A 16,134-nucleotide genomic window follows, 5' to 3' on the forward strand; every position below is an offset into this window, starting at 1 on the left:
AGTAACAAAAAAACACTAAACTATCAGTAATCCATTACTTATTATTTATTCTTTCCTCCAAAAGGCCCCATCCCTTAAGCCTACCACAATGGGTTTAAAATTTCAACATGAGTTTTGGAGGGGACACGTTCAAACCATAGCAAAGACCATAATGAGATATCCTATGCACCTATTAAACTGCTAAAATAAAAATAATGAACATATCAAATGCTGGTAAGGACGTGGAGAAATGGGATCGCTCAGATTTTGCTGTTGGGAATATAAAATGGTATGGTGACACTGGAAAACAGTTTGACAGCTTCTCAAAAAACTAAACATACACTTACCACACAACCCAGCAGTCACACTCCTTGGCATTTGTCCTAGAGAAATGTAAACTCATATCCCCACAAAAATTTTTATAGCAGCTTTATTTGTGATAGTCAAAAATTAAAAACAATAAAAATTCTATATATCAATGAATGGTTAAACACACTGTGTTACATTCATACCATACACTTCAGTAATAAAAAGAAACAAACTATTGAGACTTGCAGCAACTTCAGTGGATTTCAGGGACAATACATGAGCAAAAAAAAGTCAGTATCAAAGATAGTATATTCTGATTCCACTTCCATTACATTCTCAAGATGATAAAATTGTAGAGCTGGAACACAGATTAGCAGTTGCCAGAGTTAGGAATAATGGGGTTAGGGGAAGGGTGTGGAGACATAGGGAGTGGTTGGGGCTACAAATGGATAACACAATGGAGTCTTGTGATGATAGGACAGTTTTGTAACTTGATTGTAGTAATTACACGAATCTTCTACATGTAATAAAATGATGCTGAACAAAACACACATATTGCACCAATGTCAATTTCCTGGATTTGGTACTGTACCATCAGTATTTGATAGTATTGCATAAATGAACTAAACACACATATTGTGTCAATGTCAATTTCCTGGTTTGGGAAATATGCCATCACATATTTGATAGTATTGCATAAGGTGCAACCATTGGGAAAATCTGAGTGAAGGGTACGTTAGGACATTTCTATGCTATTTTTGAAACTTCCTGTGAATCTATAATGATTAAAAACATTGATTTTGTATCCTGAGACTTTGCTGAAGTTGCCTATCAGCTTAAGGAGATTTTGGGCTGAGACGATGGGGTTTTCTCCTTAGGGATCTAGAACTAGAAATACCATTTGACCCAGCCATCCCATTACTGGGTATATACCCAAAGGACTATAAACCATGCTGCTATAAAGACACATGCACACATATGTTTATTGCGCCACTATTCACAATAGCAAAGATTTGGAACCAACCCAAAAGTCCAACAATGATAGACTGGATTAAGAAAATGTGGCACATATACACCATGGAATACTATGCAGCCATAAAAAATGATGAGTTCATGTCCTTTGTAGGGACATGGATGGAGCTGGAAACCATCATTCTCAGCAAACTATCGCAAGGACAAAATACCAAACACCGCATGTTCTCACTCATAGGTGGGAATTGAACAATGAGAACACATGGACACAGGAAGGGGAACGTCACACACTGGGGCCTGTTGTGGGGTGGGTGGGGGGGGAGGGATAGCATTAGGAGATACACCTAATGTTAAATGATGAGTTAATGGGGGCAGCACACCAATGTGGCACATGTATACATATGTAACAAACCTGCACATTGTGCACATGTACCCTGAAACTTAAAGTATAGTTAAAAAAATAAAAATAAAAACAAAATAGTTTTTTAAAGTAAAATATTCAAGTAAATAATAAAAACACAAAGTATGCAAATCAAATATCCTTTGATATAGGACTGAAAGGGTGATATAGTATGATGCCATCAGGACACTGCATTTATGTTAGCTTTGCTGGAGCCTAAAGTCCTTGTGTGAACTGTTGAGTTACTGCTGCACTACAAGTGAGTTTTACTTTCTTTTATTTTTCATACTTTAACAGGGATAACCATTGGAAATATAATTAATGGATTGAATTTGCTCACATTAATGGAACTCATTTAATGGTCTGAGTAATTAACTGGCTTAATATATATTTACAATAATTCTGCTTGCAATGCAAGTCATAACTATTTGTTTGACAATTTAATTTTATACTTCAACTTTTTGAGAGTGTGGCCTTTTCAAAAAAATGTGTCTATTAATTACAAAGTAAAAAAAAGATAAATGTGTCATATGATTGATTTTATAGTTACTTTTAAAAGCAAATTTACTAGAATAAAATTACTTATAACCAATTAAAGCAAAAAGTGGTAAACTTAGATGCAATAAATCTACTTTATGCAACTTTTCTAACTTTTTTCAACTTACTAAATGTTTGTTAAGAACTATCAATATACAGGACACTCTCACAGGCTTGGTCTAGATCAGCCCTCAAAAGCTTTTCTAAGTAAGCTCCAAATCAGTTATTTAATAAAACTTTCTGCAAGGATGGAATTTGTTTTATATGTGCTATTCAATAAGGTACCCACAAGTGGCTGTTGAACACTTGGAATATGACTTACAAAAACAGACATTGAATTTTTTATTTAATCTTATTTTAATTAATCTAATTTTAATTTTAAAAAGTTGTAGATGGTTAATGGCTGCCATATTGGGTAGCACAGCTCAAGACATTATCAAATAGATTTTGGATATTAACCCCTTATTTTCAGAATACTTTCCTTCACAAATTCATACAGAAATCTTCAGTGTAAACAGGGAAATCCTCTGTCAGACATTTTCCTGCCATGATTCCCCTTGCCTTTCCTCCTTGCTAGCAGAGGAAGCCTGTGTTCGTAGCTGTCAGATATGCCAGATCCAAATTATTGGGGCAGCTCTGGCCAATGGCACATGAAAGTGAGTCTCCCAGAGGATTTCTGAGATATGTTTCCCTGCCTGATAAAAGGAGAATAATAAAGAAGAGAAGACCTTTTTCCTCTCTAGGTTGCTTGCAGCTGCTATGGCCATCTTGTGACCATGAGGCAAATAGTGAAAGAAAGAAGCTTACCCTGACATCATTGAGCCATGGAATTAACTCTGGATCAACCAATACCAGCTGCTTATTTTGTAGAAAAAAAATCTTTATTGTTTCAGCTACTTTTTGTCAATATTTTGTCCGCTGCCATCTCAGCTTCCAAATTGGATAGAGATCCTTAAAATTCATGATGGTAGTTAAGGCTGGGTCATTCCATTGTAGTGGAAGAAGTGTATCAGTGTGGGGGAACAGAGAAGAAAAGGGAGGAAAGACAAGAGATGCTATAAAGAAAGATCAGTAGTTTTGTAACTACTCCAGAGGGAAACTTTGGGACAAGGTATGACACAGCTCTAAGCTGGGGTGGGAGAGCATGGCACTAGGGAGGATCTCAAAGTGTGGCCCAGGCAAACTGGTAAAGAGGGTGAAGGAGATGGAAGACCAGAGGAATAAGCAAAGTTCAAATCATGAAGGACCTGAAGGGACATACTGACGTTTTGGACTGATGTCTAAGGGCCATAGAAAACCACTGTTTTTAAGTTTTAAGTAAAGGACATGGTCACATTTGCATTTTCAAAAGCTTATTCTGGCTGCAGGTGGAAAATGATTTGAAATGGGGCAATTCTGGAAACTGAAATATCAGAGGGAGTACATCATATCAGGGAATCATGATGTTGACATGACGTAATATCTTGATGTTAACTCTGGTCACTTGTTAAGATGGCTTTTTTTTGTTTGTTTTTTGTTTTTGAGACAGAGTCTCACTCTGTCACCAGGCTGGAGTGCAGTGGCACAATCTTGGCTCACTGCAACCTCTGCCTCCTGAGTTCAAGTAATTCTCCTTCCTCAGCCTCCCAAGTAGCTGGGATTACAGGCATGCACCACCACACCCAGCCAATTTTTGTATTTTTAGTAGAGACGGGGCTTCATCATGTTGGTCAGGCTTGTCTTGAACTCCTGACCTCGTGATCTGCCTGCGTCAGCCTCCCAAAGTGCTGAGATTACAGGCGTGAGCCACCACACCCAACCTTAAGATAGTTTTTAAATCACTGACTGGTAGTTTCAAAGTCTAAAAACAATTATGTAATTTAGTAAGAAAACAGCATATAATAATGTTGGCAGGTATGCCAGTGTCAAAATATAAAACACAGAGTTTTTCATAGGACTTGGAATGTTAATTCTAAAAGTTACATAAAGTAGCAAAGTATGCCATATGCTCCTTCAGACCAAGAGATTGCTGAGCTAGCATCATGATGAGAGGATCAAATTTACACATAACAATATTAACCCTAAATGTAAATGGGCTAAATGCCCCAATTAAAAGACACAGACTGACAAATTGGATTGGATAAGGAGTCAGGACCCAACAGTGTGCTGTATTCAAGAGACCTATGTCACGTGCAAAGACACACATCAGCTCAAGATAAAGAGATGGAGGAAAATTTACCAAACAAATAGAAAGCAGAAAACAAGCAAGGGTTGCAATCCTAGTTTCTGACAAAACAGACTTTAAACCTACAAAGATTGAAAAAGACAAAGAAGGGCATTACATAATGGTAAAGGGATCAATTCATTAAGAAAAGCTAACAATCTTAAATATATATGCACCCAATACAGGAGCACCCAGGTTCATAAAACAAGTTCTTAGAGACCTACAAAAAGACTTAGACACCCACACAATAATGGTGGGAGACTTTTAACACCACACTGTCAATATTAGATCGTCGAGACAGAAAATTAACAAGTGTATTCAGGACTTGAACTCAGCTTTGGATCAGGTAGAACTGATAGATATCTACAGAACTCTCCACCCCAGATCAATGGAATATACATTCTTCTCAGTGCCACATGACACTTACTCTAAAATTGATCACATAATTGGAAGTAAAACATTCCTCAGCAAATCCAAGAGAACTGAAGTCTTAGCAAATAGTCTCTCAGACCACAGTGCTATCAAATTAGTACTCAAGATTAAGAAACTCACTCAAAACCACACAACTACATGGAAATTGAACAACCTGCTCCTAAATGACTCCTGGGTAAATAGTGAAATTGAGGCCAAAATGAAGAAGTTCTTTGAAACCAATGAGAACAAAGAGACAACATACCAGAATCTCTGGGACATAGCTAAAGCAGTACTAAGAGGGAAATCTAAAGAACTAAATGCCCACATCAGAAAGCTAGAAAGATCTCAAATCCTAACATCACAACTAAAAGAACTAGGAACCAAGAGCCAACAAATCCAAAAGCTAGCAGAAGACAAGAAATAACTAAGATTAGAGCAAAACTGAAGGAGACAGAGACACAAAAAAAACCTTCAAAAAAAATCAGTGAATCCAGGAGATGGCTTTTTGAAAAAAATATTAAAAAAATAGACTGCTAGCTATAACCAATAAAGAAGGAGAGAAGAAATCAAATAGACATAATAAAAAATGATAAAGGGAGTATCACCACTGACCCTACAGAAATAAAAACAACCATCAGAGAATACTATAAACAGCTCTAGGCAAATAAACTAGAAAATGTGGAGGAAATGGATAAATCCCTGGACACACAGACCCTCCCAAGACTAAACCAGGAAGAAGTCAAATCCTTGAATAGACCAATAACAAGTTCTGAAATGGAGACAGTAATAAATAGCCTAACCAATAAAAAGCCCAGGACCAGATGGATCTATAGCTGAATTCTACAAGAGATACAAAGAGGATCTGGTACCATTCCTTCTGAAGTGATTCCAAACAATTGCAAAGGAGGGACTTCTCCCTAACTAATTTTATGAGGCCAGCATCATCCTGATACCAAAATGTGGCAGACACACAACAAAAAAAGAAAACTTCAAGCCAATAACCCTGATTCAAAAATCCTCAGTAAAACACTGGCAAGCTGAATCCAGCAGACATGAAAAAGCTTATCCACCATGATCAAGTCAACTGCATCCCTGGGATGCAAGGTTAGTTCAGCATATGCAAATCAATAAACGTAATCCATCACATAAACAGAACCAATGACAAAAACCACATGATTATCTTAATAGATGCAGAAAAGGCCTTTCATAAAATTCAACATCCCTTTATGTCAAAAATGCAACATCAAAAAGTGGGCAAGCAACATGAACAGACACTTCTCAAAAGAAGATATTTATGCAGCCAACAAACATATGAAAAAAATCTCAACATCACTGATCATTGGAGAAATGCAAATCAAAACCACAATGAGATGCCATCTTATGCCCGTCAGAATGGCAGTTATTAAAAAGTCCAGAAACAGCAGATGCTGGCGAGGCTATGGAGAAATAGGAATGCTTTTACACTGTTGGTGGGAATGTAAATTAGTCCAACCATTGTGGAAGACAGTGTGGTGATTCCTCAAGGATCTAGAACCAGAAACATCATTTGACCCACCAATCCCATTACTGGGTATGTACCCAAAGGAATATAAATCATTCCAGTACAAAGATACATGCATGTGTATGTTTACTGCAGCACTAACAACAATAGCAAAGACATTAAATCAAGCCAAATGCCCATTAATGATAAACTGGATAAAGAAAATGTGGTACATATACACCATGAAATACTATACAGCCATGAAAAGGAACAAGATCATGTCCTTTGCAGGGATATGGATGAAGCTGGAAGTCATCATCCTCAGCAAACTAACACAGGTACAGAAAACCAAACACCACCTATTCTCATTCATAAGTGGGAACTGAACAATGAGAACACATGGACACAGGGAGGGAAACAACACACACTGGGGCCTGTTGGGGGATCAGGGGTAGCGAGAGCATCAGGATAAATGGCTAATGCATGTGGGTCTTAATACCTAGGTGATGGGTTGATGGGTGCAGCAAACCACCATGGCACATGTTTATTTAGGTAACAAAACTGCAAATCCTGCACATGTATCTCAGAACTTAAAATTAAAATAAATTTCTAAAAAAGCTAATCACTATCCTGACCTCTACTGATATAATTTAGTTTTGCTTATTTTTGAACTCAATATAAATTGAATTAACAATATGAAAAAAACAGATTGCTGAGGAAGGACAAGGTGAGATAACTTGTCAAATATCAAGACTTATTAAAACAATAACTAAAATGTTGTGGTATCAGCTTTGAATAGAAAAATAGATCAATGGCACATAATACATACCAGAAATAAATTCACTCCTGTCTAGAAACTTGATAAATAACAGAGGGAATTGCAGATCTTTGAAAAAGGAAAGTATTCTTCAGTAGAGTTTGGTACTGGAAATGCATGTAGAAAGAATGAAATTTGGTACAAATCTCACAGCAATTACAAACATCAGTTAGAATAGTTCCATGTGGATCAAGGATTGAATGTGTAAAGCAAAAATGTTAAACTTTTAGATGAGGACATAGCATAATACTTCTATAATTATGTGAGAATTCATTGAACAAAACCCAAAGAGATTGATAAGCCGGACCACTTTAAAATTTAAAACTTGTTATTGAAAGAACACCATTAAGCATCTGAAAAGATAAGATCTTTCTGACTTACATAACCAGAGAAGAGTTACTATCCAGTATTTATAAAGGATTTCTGAAAATTAAAAGGAAAAGAAGTCTTAAGAAAAAAAAAATGGAAAAACAATACATCAAGAGGCACTTCACTGAAAAACACGTGAAAAGATTAACCTTGTTAATAACCAGGAAATAGAAATTAAAACCAAATGATACATAATTTTACTTCTACTAAGACTGGAAAGGATGCTAGCCAATGGCACTCTCATCCTATGTAGATGACAAAAGTATAGCATTACTTTATGTAGCCATTTTCCTTGTGCCCATGTATTTTGAGGGACCCTTGCATGGGTACCACAGGTTTCACGCACAGGAATGTTCATAACAAAACTATTTTTACTAGCAAAAATTGCAAAGAATCCAAATATCCTTGGACAGAAGGATAAAATGGTGGCACAGTGCAATATAGGACAGGAGAGAGAAGAAATCAATTACAGCCATACACATTGCAGATTAACTCAAAATATAAACACTCAGAAGGGTGAGGAGGTAGGAGGGGGTTTGTATTAGTCTGTTCTCACACTGTTATAAAAAATACCTGATACTGGGTAACTTATGAAGGAAAGTTTAATTGACTCATGATTCTGCAGGCTGTACAGGAAACATAGCAGCTTCTGGGGCAGCCTCAGGAAACTTTCAATCATGGCAGAAGGCAAAGAGGAAGCAGGCATTTCTTACATGGCCAAAGCAGGAGGAAGGTGTGGCGGTGCTATACACTTTTCAACAATCAGATCTCACGATAACTTATTCACTCACTCTTTCCATAACAACACCAAGGAGGATGGTGTTAAACCATGAGAAACCACCCTTATTATTCAATCACATCCCACCAGGCCTCACCTCCAACATTGAGGACTACAATTAGACATGAGATTTGGGGGGAAAACAGATCACAACAATATAATTCCACCTCTGGCCCCTCTCAAATCTCATGTCCTTCTCACATTTCAAAACACAATCATGCCTTTCCAACAGTCCCTTAAAGTCTTAACTCATTCCAGCATTAACTCAAAAGTCCAAAGTCCAAAGTTTCATCTGAGGCAAGGCTCCCTTCCATCTATGAGCCTGTAAAATCAAAAACAGGTTAGTTACTTGCAAGACACAATGGAGATACAAGCATTGGGTAAATATTTCCATTCCAAAAGGGAGAAATCGCCACATAAAAAAGTCTATAGGCCCCATGCTAGTTTGAAACCCAGCAGGGTAGTCATTAAATGTTAAAACTCAAAATAATCTTCTTTGACACCATGTCTCACATCCAGGGCACACTGATGCAAGGAGTGGACTCCCAAGGCCTTGGGCAGCCTGCCTCTGTGACTCTGTAAAGTTCAGTCCCTGCAGCTGCTCTCAAGGGTTGGTGTTGAGTGCCTTTCCAGGCATAACTCTTAGGTGCATGGTGGAAGCTATCGGTGGACCTACCATTCTGGAGTCTGGAGGACAGTAGCCCTCTTCTCACAGCTCCAGTAGGTAGTGCCCCAGTAGGGACTCTGTCAGGGGATCCAACCCCACATTTACCCTCTGCACTGCCCTAAGAGAGGTTTTACATGTGGGGTCTCTACCTGCAGCAGTCTTGTGCCTGGACATCCAGACTTTTCCATACATCCTCTGAAATCTAGGTGGAGGCTCTGAAGCCTCAGCTCTTGCTTTCTCTGCACCTACAAGCTTTACACCACACAGAACCTGCCAAGGCTTATGCCTTGCACCCGTTAAGCAAGAGGTCTGTACTGACCCCTTTTAGCCAGGAGTAGCTGGGATGTAGAGAGCACTGTCCTGAGACTGCAAAGAGCAGCAGGGCCCTGGTTGCAGCCCACAAAAACATTATTTCCTCCTAAGCCTCTGGGCCTTTGATGGAAGGGGCCACCATGGAGGTTTCTGAAATGCCTTCGAGGCCTCCCTCTTGTCTTGGCTATCAGCATTTTCCTTCCTTTTAGTTATGCAAATTTCTGCAGCCTGCTTGAATTCCTCCCCCGAAAATGGGCTTTTTTTTCTACCATATGGCTTGGCTGGAAATATTTCAAGCTTGTATGCCCTGCTTCTCTTTCAAATATAAGTTCCCATTTCAGATCATGTCTTTGCTCACATATATGAGCATAGGCTATTAGAAGGAGCCAGTCCACATCTTGATGGCTTTGCTGCTTAAGAATTTCTTCCACCAGATACCCTAAATCATCCTTCTCAAGTTCAAAGTTCCACAGATCCCTAGGGCAAGGGCACAATACAACCAGGCTCTTTGCTAAAGCATAGCAAAAGTGACCTTTACTTCAGTTCCCAAATAAGTTTCTCATTTCCATCAGAGACCTCCTCAGCCTGGACTTCACTGTTCATACCACCATCAGCATTTTAGTCACAACAATTTAACAAGTCTCTAGGAAGTTCCCATTTTTTCTCATCTTTCTGTCTTCTTCTGAGAACTCCACACTGCCAACCTCTGTCTGTTAGTGAATCCCAAAGTCAATTCCAGATGTTCAGGTATCTTTATAGCAATATCCCACTCCTGGTGCCAATTTTCTGTTTTAGTCTATTCTCACACTGCTATAAAGAAATACCTGAGGCTGAGTAATATTTAAAGAAAAGAAGTTTAATTAGCTCATGGTTCTACAGGCTGTACAGGAAGCACAGCAGCTTCTGGGGAAGGCTCAGAACACTTTCAATCATGGTGGAAGGCAAAGGGCAAGCAGGCATGTCCTACATGGCCAGAGCAGGAGGAAGAGAGGGAAGAAACAACTAGATCTCATGATAACTTGCTCACTCACAATTGCCATGACAACACCAAGGGGGATGGTGTTAAACCATGAGAAACTGCCCTCATGGTGCAATCACCTCCGACCAGGCCCCATTTCCAACATTAGGGATTACAATTTGACATGCGATTTAGGCAGGGACACAGATCCAAACCATATTGGGATGCGTGATGATAAATTACTTAATGGATACAGTGCATGTTATTTGGGTGATGGATACTCTAAACACACTGATGTCACCTCTATGCAGTCTACGCATGTAAGAAAATTACACTTGCAACCCATAGATTAAATACAAATTTTCAAAAACAAAGCAAAAAACAAAGTTGAATGAAAAATGCAAAATGCGAAAAGTAAACATACAGGATTGCATCATTTACATAGAGTTGAGATACATGTGATGCTATATTGTTTATCGACACATACATCTGAGGTAAAACTCTAAGAAAAATTAAAGATGTGATAAGCACAGCATTCACAATAGTGGTGGCCAATGCTGAGAAGAGAGGGTGTGGGGACTGAGGAAGGTCTGCAAGGAATAGTGTTCTGTTAATTACCCTGGGAGGTGAGCATATATATATGAGTATTTACTCTCAGTTTTTAAACCTTATATATATACTACATACAGATATTCAATTATTTTATAATCAAAAAATGAAATTAATAATAAAAGACTTCCAGGTTTTTGTTTTGAGGAACTAGATGGCGTCACCATTATGATAATATAATCCTGACCACCAAATTATATCAATTCCCCAGTGGGAGATACGTGTGTGGTTCCCTAAGGAAAAACATTTTTGTCATGGGAATATCCACCAAGAGAATGGCTACAAACCAAAAACCTTATCTTATTTGGGTCAGACATAAGCTCTAACCCCATTACCCCAGGTTTATTATAGTCGCTGAATTTTCTAGGAAAACAATGGTTTAGCAGCATATACTCTGAAGAGCATTCATATTCTTTTCAATTTTAGGATGAACCATAAAACTTGTGTACACAGGTTTTGTAGGTTTGAATATAACATTATGGATGTGAAAACGGTTGAGAGAGCAATGTCTATAGAGGAGAAATAGGAAATTCTATTCTTTGTCAGGTGGAAACTTTTTGAAAGCAAAGGTAATATATGTGAAAGCAATTGTGGGGTGGGGGGAGGGGGGAGGGATAGCATTTGGAGATATACCTAATGCTAAATGACGAGTTAATGGGTGCAGCACACCAACATGGCACATATATACATATGTAACAAACCTGCAAGTTGTGCACAGGTACCCTAAAACTTAAAGTATAATAAAAAAAAAAATATATATATATAAATATTGGTTATTATTACATGAACAATGAATTCTGCTTACCCAGATACTGTTTCTGAATGCTTTTTTTTTTTTTTTTTTGAGACAGAGTCTTGCTCTGTCGCCCAGGCTGGAGTGCAGTGGCGCAATCTCGGTTCACTGCAAGCTCCACCTCCCAGGTTCATGCCATTCTCCTGCCTCAGCCTCTCCGAGTAGCTGGGACTACAGGTGTCCGCCACCACGCCCAGCTAATTTTTTGTATTTTTAGTAGAGATGGGATTTCACCGTGGTCTCAATCTCCTAACCTCGTGATCCTCCCACCTCGGCCTCCCAAAGTGCTGGGATTACAAGCGTGAGCCACCGCGCCCGGCCTCTGAGTACTTTTATCTGTCCCTGTAACAGATTTATTGAATGAGTTGAATTTTGTAGGGGGCAAGCAGAAAGTCAGTTTGCTTTTTGGCCAGCTCTGTATTTCCTCTGTTCTATGGCAAATCTCCCACCTCTAGCCCTGGAGAGAGCCTTGAGTAGATCTCACAATTACTGTGGTCATTCCCAGTTGTTACAATTAGTCTGATTTTTTAGGTATTAAAAAATCCAGATTAATTCAATATTAAACTTTTACCTTGCATCGACTTCAAAGTTTATCCCCTGTTCTGGCTCAGTCCTGGCTCAGATGGGGAAGCCTGCAATGGGGCAGGAGACCTTTATCACTATTATCTCCCACTCCTCTTCCATTTCTCCTCCCAGACTCATTGTGCCCTCCCTTGCTTCTTTAAGTTTGAAGATTGTGAGAGGAGAGACAGAAATGTCCCCAGTGGACTTGGATAGTTGTAACATGGCAGAAGTGCCATCTGGGTGTAGCAGATGACTTTATTTTTATGGAGTAACTTGGGTAGGTTCTTCAGAGACCCTTCTTCACCCAAATTCCTTGAGTCAATGGGATGTTAGAAGTCATAACACATGAAACACACGTGTATGACTGGGCTTCTCATTCTTGCAATTGTGCCATTGCCATAAGACTATGGAGTACAAAAAGCACATGGAAGCCAGCAAAGTCGTGTATAGCTATAATCTCAGCTATTTTGGAGGCTGAAGCACTTGAACCTACAAGTTCAAGGCTACAATGTGCTATGATCACACCTGTGAATAACCATTGCACTCCAGCCTGGGCAACATAGCAGGACCCCATCTCAAAAAAAAAATTTGTTTTTTTTTTTTTTTTTTTTTTTTTTTAAAAGCACATGGAGCAGAGCCAAATTACCAGGCCACCCTGACCCATACTCAGACCTGAGAGATATCCCAGCTGATATTAACAGAGCTCATTAGTTTGCTCCCAGCTGATCACAGGCATGTGAGCAATAAACACTTATTGTTTGTTGGTGAGGTTTTGTGATGATTTATTATCCAGCATTATTGCCATGATAGGTAGCTGACATAACTGTGAGTAGGATTTATTTTACTTCCACTTCACAGATACAGAAACGGGCATTTGGAGAGGTTAAAATTACACTACTCATGAATGGCCAGAGCTACATTTGGACCCAGATGTCCAGGGCTGGGCTGGGGCCAGGTTTGCTTGCACTGTCAGTTCTCAGTGTTACATGAAGGGTTACTATATATTGAGGTGGTATAAATGTTTGCTGACATTCTAACAGTACATTTCCTTCTCCTACAAAAAAGCTTGGGATCTGGGCATGGTGACTCATGCCTATAATCTCAACACTTTGGGAGACCAAGGAGGGCATATCACTTGAGCTCAGGAGTTCAAGACCAGCCTGAGCAACATAACTAAATCCCCATCTCTAAAAAAAAAAAAAAAAAAAAAAAAAAAAAAAAAGAGTACAAAAAATTAGCCCGGCATGGTGGTACACGCCTGTGGCCCCAGCTACTGGAGAGGCTATGGTAGAAGGATCAATTGAGCTCAGGACTTCAAGGTTGCAGTGAGCCATGAATGCACCACTGTACTCCAGCCTAAATGATAGAGTGAGACCCTGTCTTAATAAAGAAAACAAAAAGGCCTGGAATCATAAAGATCCACCAAGTATAGCCAAACAATCTTGAAAATGAAGAACAAATTTGGAGGACTCAAACTTGCCAACTTCAAACCTTACTATAAAGCTACAGTAATCATGACAGTATGGCACTTGCATAAGGATAAACACATAAAGATAAATGGAATAGAGTGGAAAATTCAGAAATAAACCTTTACATTTATAATCAATGGATTTTGGACAAGGTTGACACAAAAATCCAGGGGAGAAATGTCTTCAACAAATGGTGGTGGGACAGGTGGATATCTACATGCAAAAAGAGTAAATTTAGACACCTACCTCCCACTATATGAAAAAGTAACTCAAAATATGCCATGGACCTAAACTTATGAGTGAAAATTATAAAACTTGCAGAACTAATCGTAAGAGTCAATCTTTATTACCCTGGTTTAGGCAATGATTTCTTAAATTTAATACCAGAAGTTCAAGAGAGAAAAGAAAAAATAGATATTGTACATCATCAAAACTGAAAATATTTTTGCTTCAAAAGATACCATCAAGAAAGTGAAAAGGTGGCTAGGCACAGTGGCTCACTCCTGTAATCCCAGCACTTTGGGATGCTGAAGTGGGCAGATCACCTGAGGTCAGGCATTCAAGACCAGCCTGACCAGCATGGTGAAATTCCATCTCTATTAAAAATACAAAAAATAGCTGGGTGTGGTGGCACACATCTATAATCCTAGCTACTTGAGAGATTGGGGCAGGAGAATTGCTTCAACTCAGGAGGTGGAGGTTGCAGTGAGCTGAGATCATGCCACTGCACTCCAGTGTGGGAGACAGAGCAAGACTCTGTATCAACAACAACAACAAAAGAAAGAGAGAAAGAGGAAAGAAAAAGAAAGAAAGAGAGAGACAGAGGGAGGGAGGGAGGCAAAAGGCAAACCACAGAATGACAAAAAAAATTTTCAAACTGTAACTTAACATCTGATAAGATGTCCAACATATAACTCTTATAACTCAAAAATAAAAATACAAATAATCAATTTAAACACGAGCCAAGGATTTGGGTAAACATTTCTTCAAGGAAGACATACAAATGGCCATTAAGCACATGAAAAGATGTCAAAATCACTAGCTATTAAGTAATGCAAATCAAGACCACAGTGAAATATCACTTTACATCAAATAGGATGACAATAATATAATAATAATGGATAATAATAAGTGCTAGCAAGGATGTGGAGAAATTAAAACCCTTATGCATTGCTGGTGGAAATGTAAAATGGTGCAGCCACTTTAAAAACAGTCTGGCAATTCCTCAAAATGTTAAACAGACTTACCATATCACCCAGAAATTCCACTCCTAGGTATATTCAAGAGAAATTAAAACATGTGTCCATGAAAAAACTTGTACATGAATATTCGTAGCAGAATTATTTATAATAGCCAATGTCAGATATCCAATAATAAAAGGAATGAAGTACTGATACATGTTACAATATAGATGAAACTTGGAAAGAAGGTGCTAAGTGAAGAAGGCAGTTACAAAAGACCACACATTGTATGATTACATTAATAAAAAATACCCAGAATAGGCAAATATATAGAGACATAAAACACATTGGTGGTTCCTTAAGACTGAAGGGTTGGGAGAATGGGGAGTGACTACTAATAGATATTAGGTTTTCTCTTAGGGGAAATGGACGTATTCTAAAGTTAGATGAGGTGATGGATGCACAATTCTGACAGTTAAAAACAACAAATTGTACACTTCAAACTTAAAAGGGTGAGTTTTATACTATGCAAATTATATCTCAATAAATCTCTTTCTTAAAGTTTCATGCAAAAAACAAAAGCCCTGGTACAATGCAATTGAAACATTTCCAAAAAAAACAATGAAATGTACGTGGGCATCAAAATCTCCCCATCTGCCATTACTGCAAAATGACCAGGTAGTTTTACGACTGATTCTACCAAATGCTATAGCACATACATTCTCTATCTTATACAAATCATTCAATAAAAGATAAAAGGGATAAAAGTTATCCAACTCACTTCATGATGCTAGCAAAACTTTCATACCAAGTCCAGATAAATAGAGGAAGTTAAACAAAAATGTCAACTGACAAACGTCAATGCAAAAATATCAAAGTATGAACTATTTATCCAGCAACATCCAAAACAAATTAATCATCAGAGGTTTAAATCTCAAGAGGTGTATTAGTCCATTTTCACACTGCTATAAAGATACTACCCAAGACTGGATAATTTATAAAGGACAGAGGTTTAATTGACTCACAGTTCTGCATGGCTGGGGAGGCCTCAGGAAACTTACAATCACAGTGAAAGCGGAAGTAGGCACATCTTACAAGGCAGCAGGTGAGAGAGAGAGTGTGCAAAGAAGGAACTTGCCAAACACTTGTAAAACCATCAGATCTCATGAGAACTCACTCAGTATCACAAGAACATCATCAGGGAAAATGCCCTCATGATCTCATCACTTCCCATCAGGTTCCTCCCTTAACACTAGGGGATTATAATTCAATATGAGATTTAGATGGGGACACAAAACCTAACTATATCATTCTGCCCATGGC

At 38.4% G+C, this 16,134-nt stretch overlaps 1 long non-coding RNA gene across 2 annotated transcripts in view; it reads right to left on the minus strand.

Annotated features, from left to right (window-relative positions):
* Positions 1-673: 673 nt before the first annotated feature.
* The window catches only part of LOC129463222 (uncharacterized), a 108,437-nt gene continuing 92,976 nt past the window's right edge, over positions 674-16,134 (minus strand). For both annotated transcript variants that reach the window (XR_008651053.2, XR_008651052.1), the window contains exon 4: positions 674-825. This is a non-coding gene — a long non-coding RNA (uncharacterized lncRNA). The remainder of the gene's footprint in view (positions 826-16,134) is intronic.

This window comes from Symphalangus syndactylus, chromosome 14 (genome assembly GCF_028878055.3).
Source record: "Symphalangus syndactylus isolate Jambi chromosome 14, NHGRI_mSymSyn1-v2.1_pri, whole genome shotgun sequence".
Taxonomy (NCBI): domain Eukaryota; kingdom Metazoa; phylum Chordata; class Mammalia; order Primates; family Hylobatidae; genus Symphalangus; species Symphalangus syndactylus.